This window comes from Rhinopithecus bieti, unplaced genomic scaffold (assembly GCF_001698545.2).
Source record: "Rhinopithecus bieti isolate Rb0 unplaced genomic scaffold, ASM169854v2 scaffold_2453, whole genome shotgun sequence".
Classification (NCBI taxonomy): Eukaryota; Metazoa; Chordata; class Mammalia; order Primates; family Cercopithecidae; genus Rhinopithecus; species Rhinopithecus bieti.
In genome coordinates, this window is record NW_016804447.1 from 3878957 (window position 1) to 3889623 (window position 10667).

The window sequence follows — 10667 nt, forward strand, 5'->3', positions numbered from 1 at the left end:
AAAAAAAAAAAAAAAAAAAAAAAAAGAATTACAGATTCTTAGGTCTCACCTCCACAAATTAAAATCCACTAGATCTAAGGAGGAACTCAGGAATTTGCAATTTACAAACTTGCCCAGAACATTCTGATGCATCACCAGATTGGAGTTCCACAGCCAGTTAGTGCTCCCTTATTATTTTTTAGACTTGATTTGGGCCATAAATCTTATAATAGCTACCTAAGAAGTGCACTCCTTCTTTAAACAATATGAACATAGAATTGTTTTCTCATCTCTGTTTTTATTACATCTATCTTCCTCCATTGCAGTACAAACCACTTGATGTGCACAGATTCTACGTTACTCATCTTTTTATTCTCAGTGTGTACCAGAGAATCCACACATAAATAACATTCAATAAGTGTTTATTGAAGAAATAAATACCTCCAGCAACACAGGCAAACTGTACAATTGTTTCATCATTTAAAGAAGTTCCTGGCCGGGCACAGTGGCTCATGCCTGTATTCCAGCACTTCAGGAGACCGAGACAGGTGGATCTCTTAAGTTCAGGAGTTCGAAACCAGCCTGGTCAACATGGTGAAACCTCATCTCTATTAAAAATACAAACAAAAAGTAGCCAGGCATGGTGGTGTGCACCTGTGGTCCCAGCTACTCAGGTGACTAAGGCAGGAAAATTACTTGAACCTGGGAGACAGAGGTTGCAGTGAGCTGAGATCACGCCACTGCACTCCAGTCTGGGCAACAGAGTGAGACTCCATCTAAAAAAAAAAGAAAAAAAAGAAAAAATAAGTTGTTGACGTTGACATATCTTTATACTTGAAAGAACTCAGCTACTCTTAAATTTTAAACCATGCAAACATGCCCGCTATCCTGCCTCATTTTTACTCCTGCCATGATAGCTTACCTGTGGTTTCAGGACGTATCTTTCTCTTTCCAGTGTCAAGGATCTTTTGCACACGCTATTTTGGAACTCTCCCACCTAGCCTCTTTCTCCACCTCATCCCCAATTGCATCTACTATTTCCAAATGAATATTTGTTCTGGCCTTCCAATTAGAAGTGATGCCCCTGTTAAAGGTTTTCATAAGGCTTCATTTTTTTTCTCCATGGAGACACTGATCATGCTTGTAATAAATAGTTCAATGGTTGCTCTCTCTGACAAACTCTAATCTACATGTAGGCAGGCTTCATGTCTGTTGTGCTCACTTTTGAAGCCACAGAAACCTGAACGGAGTAGAAACTCAAATATTAATTGAGTCGCTATGCACTTTACCATGAGTACGTGTTTTTTCCCACCATTAAACTGGGAGCTTCTCTACAGCAGGGACTAGATTTAATTTACTTTTCTATTTTTGGCACCTGGCACAATGCCTGGAAGGCAGAACAAGCACAATAAATTTTCTTAAAATTTGTAAGGTTTTTGTTTATTTGAATGGTTGTTTAGTTTTTGCCTTGATGAAAGCCTGGGACAGAAATTTAGAACAAGGTTGGATGTTGGTGATCATATAAAAATAGATTTGTTCTTTCTTGTCATTAGAGCCCAAACTTAAAAAATATGTCAAATAGAAAACAAAAACAGAATAACAGGGAATATTTAATGGAACCAAGGCACCTCAGACAGCTGACATACTTCTAAAAAGCAGAAAGTAATAGTAAGGGAGATAACAGCATACGCGTTAGTTTTCCAATTGCCAGAAGATCACTTCAAATACAGCTCTTGGCAGTCATCTTCTTATGGAGAAACTGGAACACTTATGGAATGGCAATTCCACCAATTCCCTTTTTCTAACAGCAGAAAAACCTGAAGGAGACAAGCCCAACTATAGTCCAGCTGAGACCTATGGCAATAACCTGACCTAAAGTTACGTAAGTGATCAGGACTGTATGTGGTCCGTACCCCTCTGCCTGAGGATGCTGCTCAGCTGTTTAACTCTCTCAAACATTTTGTTCTTTTACTGACAACCCACTGTAGTCAATTTGTCTATTCCCATAATATGGAAAATTGGGTCTGTAGCAATTTCCGATTCCTATTTGTAGGCAATCATGTAAGATAAGGGGAATGGGCACCTATTTCTCTGAGGAAGGTATGTGTCTTTTATCTCTTTCCAGTATCCCCACTGTATAGAACTGGTCCACAATGAAGAGTAGGAAAAGTTTTTCATTGGACCAAATCACTGCCTTAGAAGGAAAGAGATTTCAATCCCATTCATTTTTAAGACCTGCAATGGGTTGGGATGATACCCACTGAGGTCTCTTGGCAGTTAAAAAAAGAAAAAAAGAGGTTACCTCTTCGGCGTCTTTGGCAAAGGATATGAACTAGTAATAAAGCCTCAGCATCAAGACTTGGGAGTCTGGCTCAAAGTGGCTAAGACTAGAAGCATCTTCTAATACAAATATGGCAGCATTAGGAAAATAGCCTGGCCTTTAGAGAGACCCAGATTATCTTCACCTTAAAAACTACCAAGACCATCACAGCAGTAAATACATATCCACCAACTTCACAGAAGGTTTTCCACTGAGACATTGTGAAAACCACAATCCATTAGTGGTGGATGAGTCCCAGCTCTCTTACTACCTGGGGTTTCCAAGCAAGACTTACCTGTCCTTTGTTCTAGATTTTTTTCCTGGGATCCTGGGCCAACACAAATAGAAGAGGAAAGCCTCAAGGGAAATAAAAGTGAAGGTTTCAGTGATAGTTTAAATATATATTTATAAATGTTGGCCTTTTTTTAATACTTCAGGGTGATGGATGGAGCATTTCAACCACAATGGCAAAGAATGAATTACCGGCAGTGCTAGAGTTTCCTGTTGCCGTGGGAAGACAGCTGCCATGTTGAGAGGTGCCTTGTGGAGAGGCTCATGTGGCAAGGAACTGAGGGTGGCTTCTATCCAACAACCAGTGAGGAACTGAGGCCCTCAAGTCCATAGTCCATGAGGAACTAAATACTACCAACAACTACATGAGTGAGCCTAGAATCTGATTTTCCCCAATGGAGACTTAAGGTACCTGCAACCCGGCTGTTAAGGACTAAACTGCATCCTGCCCAAATTTATATATTGGAGTCTTAACTCCCAGCACTTCAGAACATGACTTTATTTGTTAGTCATTAAAGAGGTAATGAAGTTAAAATGAGGTCATTAGGATGAGTCCTAATCCAATAGGACTGGTGTTCTTATACGAAGAGGAAATTTGAACACAGACACATATAGAGGAAAGACCATGCAAAGAAGACACAGAGAGGAAACGGTCATCTACAATCTTAGGAGAGAGGCCTCAGAACAAGCCATCCCTGCAGATACCTTGATCTAGACCTCCAGAATTGTATGAAAACACACTTTGGTTATTTAAGCCACCCAGTCTGTGGTGCTTTGTTATGGCAATCCCAGAAAACTAATTAACTAATTGACTGCAGCCTTGCAAGGGACCCTGAACCAGAGGACTCAGTAAAGCCGTGTGCAGATTCCTGACTCAGAACTAGGAGATAATAAATGTGTGTTGTTCTAAGGTGCCAAATCTTGGGAAAATATGTTAGGTAGCTATGTTGTTTTGCACATGTGCCATGTAATCATGTTTTGGTCAACAACAGACCACATATATGATGGTGGTCACGTAAGATTGTAATACTGTGTTTCTATCATGCATTCTCTATGTTTATATACACAAATACTCATCACTGCGTTACAATTGCCTCCTGTCTTCAGTACTGTAACATGTTGTACAGGCTTGTAACCTATAGGCAATAGACTACACCATACAGCCTGGGTGTGTAGTAGGCTATACCATCTATGTTTGTGAAGTACATTGTGTGATGTTCACATCATTATGAAGTTGCCTAGTGATGCATTTCTCAGAATGTATGCCCAACATGAAGTGACACATGGCTTTATGTCTATCATGCATTTAAGATACTGTGATATAGTTAACTTATGTTTTAATATACCTCTTAATTCTATTTTGATCCCACACCAACCAAGGTGCAAAACTAATGTTTTCACCCATTTCCATAAAAAACACAATTACAATGGGACTATTGTGGCTTTTGCTGTTTTCCCTGAAGATTTGTGGTGGTACAGGAAGCAGTCAAAGCACCCCGTATAAAGCTCTTCCATGGCCTGCCCGCTTTTTGCAGTTGCCTCTATTATTTGAAGGAATGGTCCAACCCCAAAGCTCTGGAAATTTGCCCCAAAATAATTTTACCCTGAAGCCATTGAAGCTTAAGTTTCAGGCCCCAGTTTCACATTCCTGTGAGTTCTGCAAGTCACTGGGAGCTATAGACTCTTCTAGGTAGAATTGGGAAACAAGGTGAAAATACCTCAAGAAATCTCAGAAGCCAGGGGCCTGCATCTCGAAGCCTCTGGCAATTTTCTTGTGGTTTCTATCCTCATTCTAGATATTTGCTTTTGAGACTGATTTTGAATTCAGAATTCTAAAAAGAGAATTCTCCAAATTCTATAAGCTTCAGGCTCTACAAAACTTATCTATTCTGCCTAACTAGATTTATCATAGCAGGTACCAAAGATGGCCCTGCCTCATGAAGACATTTCATATCAGACCCTTAGATAATAATACTTCTGCATATAGATAATAATATTTCTGCATGTAGTTATGTATGAATAATTTTCACACACCTCTATCATGTTGACCACAGTCAGTGTCCATGTCCAATTTATTTTTTGTGTCCTTGGTCCTCAGAAAGTTATGAGATGTTCAGTCAAAATTTTATTTAAAATATATTGATGAACTAGATTTAAAGATAGATTAAATTAATTCCTACACATGATTTGATTTAACAGATAAAATAAGGGACTCAGCATTAGCCTGAACTGTGTACTTGCATTAGCCCTGATGTTCCCCAGAGGGAATAATATTTGAAGAATACTGCATAGGCTGAAAAACAAGAGTTCCCAGCAGACCAATATTCTTTCCTTCTTCATGCTGTGAGACAACTGGGGAAAGTTCTCCACATTTGGTTTTTCAGCTACTCTGCCCATGACTAGAAAGAAGATTTAATTTAATTTAATTTAATTTTTTAACAGTAAAAGAAAAAATTATTGTTATTTTAATGAAAAGAACCAATTGGAAAGTCTAGTGACATTTTTGAAGGCAGGGATCACTTTTTCCAGTGATTTTTTTCCCTATGCTAGTGCTCCATTCACCCTTGCACCACTTCAGCAAAGCACATAGTAGGTGTAGCAGGGAGATGTTAAGATGGAAACTTGGCCCTGACCATAGGCCAAGCCAGGGTGTCTAGTCTGAATTTATCCATAAACATCAATATTTATCACTAGGTGATATTTTGATTTCTCATCTGCCTCCTATACCTATTGATCTATTTTTTACAGCTTATGCTGGGGAGGGGCATGTTTAGCTATTATCCTTAAACCACAACAATCTCTTCTTGAAAAATAGGATGCTATGCTCTGATGTTTGCAGAGGCCAGGAAATTCTTGCTCTGAGAGTTCCAGAAAAAAAGATTTGTCCAGATTTGAACTAATTTCAGAAAAACAAAACAAAAACAAAAAGCCATCCAAGGTTAAGAGGTGACTTCTGACTCACAGAATGAACAAGAAGGCAGGGGAAAAAGAAGTCCCCCAAGATTCAGGTCAAAGGAAATGAACAGAAGGATGATGGAGTGGCCCAGAGGAGGATCATATGACAGAAAAGTCAAGAGAAATTAGTGGCAGGACAGAGGAACAGAACTAAAGACCTGCAGGATCCTGAAAGAAAGAATGAAAGGAAGCAGATGAAGATTCTAGAGCCCAGCTGAATAGCCAGGCCCCCTGACGGTAAAGAGGGAGAGAAAAATGAAGCAGTGAATCAAATCAAAGAAGGGTAGAAAAATAAAAAGAAACAAGCTATCCGCAGTGGCTCACACCTGTAATCCCAGCACTTTGGGAAGGCGGATCACATGAGACCAGGAGTTTGAAACCACCCTAGACAACATGGTGAAACCCTGTCTCTACTAGAAAAATATGGAGGAAGGGTTGAGGGATTGTGCACTGCCAGGGGTGAGGACATAAATTTATTTGCTATGTGAATGTTTTTTGGGACTCATCTAGTTCCTTTACAATTTTAATTTAAAATTTCTTTAGCTCCAAATCAGGATCATGAGCTGGGAGTTCTTATAAATCAAAAACAAAACAAAACTATTGCAAACAAGTGGGAGTTCTCATAACCTTAATCAGAAAGGCTTGAGTTGCATTTCCAAATCCTGTCTCTAGAGACTGTGAGTTTTTAATGATAGTATTTCCATGAAAGCCCAATTGAATACAATCACCACCCAGACCAAAGTGTGGTGGAAGTCATAAAACTACTTTCAAATCCAAATCTTCTTTGAAATTTCAAATTATATTCCATGATAATGGTTCTCATAAACCTTAATGCAAGGGGAAAAAAAAAAAAACTAAAGCAGAATAAAGAAGATATAAAAAGAAGCAGGATAGGAAAAAAGACAAGCCAGAGGCTGGCTATATCTTTTCGTAAAGCACACCAGGTCTCATAAGCACATGAGAGCTATGCCCAGAAGTTTCGAGCCTTGGAGACTCATTTCAAACAAACTCCGTGGAAAGACACTCAATTAAGTGTTCAGGACTTATATCCCCAGTTCACTCATGTACTAGAAGTGCCTAAACTCTACCCTCAGTGGTCAATAAAATGGTATTAAGTCACAGAAAACCCATTGCCATTGGTATTGGCTGATGTCTCGGGCAGTTTATGTGATGACAAACATTAGCCTTAACAGCAGAGCTTTCCTTTGTTAGCTTTCTCTGTGAAATTCTGTGTCTGGGAGATGTTTATGTTCACATGAAAGTAACTGTAAGCAAACCATCTTATGGTAAACATCCCTCCAGAAAAAAGAAATTCCATCTTTTTAAATAGAAAAAAAAAAAAACAGCAGCAAAATGAAATTAATGCCTTTAGCTCATTGTGTTGTAAAATTATCCTTGAAGTTATTTCACACTGCCCTAAGAAATCATTGAATTCAGATTATAACACAGCTCTTATAAAGCTGTGTTAGGCAGTTGCATCTTTAATGAGGCTGAGTAGATAAGAGGAACATACTCTAGATTGAAAGCCATCTCAAAAATGTGAAACAACTGCATTAATTAAATTTAATTTAATTTAACCAATGGGTGTATTTAATCCCTGCCTTCTTCCAGAAAGGATTTAGGGAGCTTAGGTAATGTGGAGGTCTGAAGGTGTAGATACTCATGAAAGCCTCAGATTAATATCAAGAACATATAACGTGTCCAGATAGTTTTCAATTATCAATGCATTAATCTAAGCTTGGAAAGGACTTTTAAACTGCAATGAAACCTCAACTAGCTTCAAACCTGCATTTTTTAGTAAGCTATTTTGTCATTTGGAGACCCACACAAAAAACCTATTGTTCCTTTAAAAAGGAGAGAGAGAGAGAAAAAAAAAAACCAACCTGCTGGTGTTGCTTTGTTCATCTTATCACCTTATCATTCAGCAGCCTATTTAGGATCAAATGTGGGAAAGTCTGTGTGTAAGATTAAGCCCTATACTCAGCACAGGAATTTCTTGGATAAACGTCTTTCTTAAATGGATAGCTATGTAAAAAACAGAAGAGAAACTCTATTATTACAATGCAGTTGGTTTTTTTTTGTTGTTGTTGTTGTTCAGTGTGTTTCAAATCTAATACTTAAAATTAAGAAAATTCGAAGCAAACCATCTGTGTGAATGTTTTCATACTCCATTTTTGTGACAATAGCCTGCTTAACTGAGATTATTAGTGGATTCTTTCAATAAGAGGAAGAGAGTACCATCGTTAAGATGGTATGCCTCCACTATCCTTTTGTTTTTGAGATTAAAGACTGACCAAAAGTATTTATAGATATGTTTTTATTGTTAAGACAGAGTCTCACTCTATCACCAAGGCTGGAGTGCAGTGGCGCCATCTTGGCTCACTGCAACCTCAGCCTCCCAGGTTCAAGCAATTCTCCCACTTCAGCCTCCTGAGTAGCTGGGACTACAAGCACCCACCACCACACCCAGCTAATTTTTGTATTTTTAGCAGAGATGGGATTTCACCACATTGGCCAGGCTGGTCTCAAACTCCTGACGTCAAGTGATCTGCCCGCCTCAGCATCCCACAGTGCTGGGATTACAGGCGTGAGCCACCACACCTGGCCAAAAAACATATATTTTCTTAAAAAAAAAAGTTATTTTCTGCCTAATTACTTCAATATTTCATGAACATTGTGGGGGAAAGAATATTCACGCAGTTCTCTAAATATATTAGTGAGTTGAGGTCCCAAGTACAGAATTCTATTGAATTCTAATCGCAACACTGAAGCAGACTTACTCAAATCCTGCTACCTGGACTAACCACAGACTATACCCAGATTCCATCTGCGAGATGCAGTGGAGCCAAACATCACACCATTGAGGAATATTTATTATATATCTTTCTGTAGAGGTGAGAGAGTATTTATAGATATGACAAACAATTGGTCAGATACTACTGGAAATTTAGAAGCTTCACTAGGTTTTTCACTAAATTTGTTGATAGCTCTTTAACTCTAAAGCTCATTCTACTACTACTACCCATCTTCCCCTGGACAATTTCATGTGCATCGCTTCACTGAAAAGAAAAACGAGTAAGTATAATCTCACTAGTACATGAATAACTATTATAAACACAATACTTTCTACAAGGTTTGTTACTCATCTGCATCATTGAAGTTCTAGATTTTACAGTATTTTGGAGTGATGAATAAATACCATGCTGTTCTTTCATTGCTAGCAAACAAGACTCAGCTTTGGAGACAAGAAGAAGGAATATAGGAGATGTTTCCTTCAATAAGTCTTCTTCCTTAACTCTGCTAGAAGTCTCTCAGAAAGCAAAGGTTACCTCAGTCTCCAAGTCATGAAAACATGAGGTCTTTCTGTTTTCTAGGGGAAAATTTCATTTCCTAGTATGGCTTTTTGCACACACCAGAAGGAGGAAGACAAGCCATCGTGTCACCTTTACATGGCAGTTGAGATGCTTTACATTTATACATAACATCTTGTATGATCAAAAGAGGGACTCAAACTCAACAATGGAGAATAAGGAAATACATCTAAAACTGACAATTACATTAATCCCTCAATTCCCTGGTCCCCAAAATATTCTTCTCTATTTGCCATTTCAAAATAGCTAATGAGAGGATAATTAGACATGTAGACACTGAATTTCCACTGCTCATGGTTTCCTTCCCTGGGCTCCCATCAACTGGAAGGCCCTGGATTACCTCAAATGTGGGTTCAGCGTATTACGCATTGCCTCCTTCTGCCAATAAACTACAAGTTCTTTGAGGACAGAAACTGTGATTTATGGATATTTGTATCCCCAGAGATTCAAAGAGTCCCTGGTACAGAGTGGGGATAGATGATTTTATCATCATTATCATCATCATCCTCATCATCACTGTACCTAAATAGAGGTTACTTCCTGTTTCTTTTATTTAACAATAACCTATTGTAATATATACTGTGCATTTTTAATTCTAAAACTTTACAGATATTGTCCTCATTTAATCCCTGTAAAGTGGATACCATTATTGGCTCCATTTTTCAGATAAGACACAGCGTCATGAAAAGGCTAAGTAGCTCACACAATATCACACAGCCAGTGACGGAACTAGGGTTTGGCTGGACTCTTAAAGGCTCTGATTAGACATTTAAAGGTATGCTGTGCTCCACAACACTACCTTAGACCTTGCTCAGAGCAATTGTCATATTACTATGATAGGTTTCCCTGTCTCCCTTAAGACTCAGAGCTTCTAGGGATCAGAAACTGGATTGTTTACTTGCAAAATCATGGACTTAGGAGTCAGAGAGATCTCGATCTAAGTCCTGGCTCATCTGCCTCTTCTTCATGGGATTAGTAGACTGATTTTCCCCTTGCTTAGCCATGCAGTTTGAGTGGAATTCACCCCATTCTCAGCTACAACCGTGGGTCTTGTTTGCTTTAAACCAATCATCACTGCCCAGTTTTCTGGCCTTTGATTTAAAGGTAAATACATGACTACTTTGGACAAATGAGGCTCAGGTGGTATTTTGTGAGGGTCTCTGGAATAGAAAATCATTTCTCTTCCAACAGAACTACAAGGCAAGGAGCAATCACTGATGGTGAAAGATAAAGATCATTATATTAGGAACTGTTGGCTGTTATACTGCTAATGTGAGGTGAGCTAGCCTTAGAAAGAGGATGCTACCTTGAAAGGCAGGGCAGATCTATGGAAAGAAATTGAGTTTGTGGTGACATTGATGAGCCACTTTGGTGGATCAGCTGAATCCCAGTCTACTTGATTTTTTCAGTTCTGTAAGCCAACAAATTCCCTGCAAGTGTTTTAGCCTGTGCCAGTTGTTTTTTCTGCTGCTTGTTAATGAGAAGTTTCTAACACATACAGTCTTGGACAAATTATATAAAAATCTGAATCTTTGGCCAGGCATGGAGGCTCACGCCTGTAATCCCAGCACTTTGGGAGGCCAAAGCAGGCGGATCACAAGGTCAGGAGTTCGAGACCAGCCTGGCCAATATGGTGAAACCCCGTCTCTACTAAAATACAAAATTAGCCAGGCATAGTGGCATGTGCCTATAGTTCCAGCTACTCAGGAGGCCAAGGAACAAGAATCACTTGAACCTGGGAGGCAGAGGTT

The 10667-nt window shown here is 39.0% G+C and overlaps 1 long non-coding RNA gene across 1 annotated transcript in view; it reads left to right on the top strand.

Moving 5' to 3' along the window:
- The window catches only part of LOC108527206 (uncharacterized), an 8998-nt gene extending 5245 nt beyond the window's left edge, over positions 1-3753 (top strand). Inside the window, exon 2 of the long non-coding RNA XR_001884736.1 lies at positions 2737-3753. This is a non-coding gene — a long non-coding RNA (uncharacterized LOC108527206). The remainder of the gene's footprint in view (positions 1-2736) is intronic.
- Positions 3754-10667: the final 6914 nt, after the last annotated feature.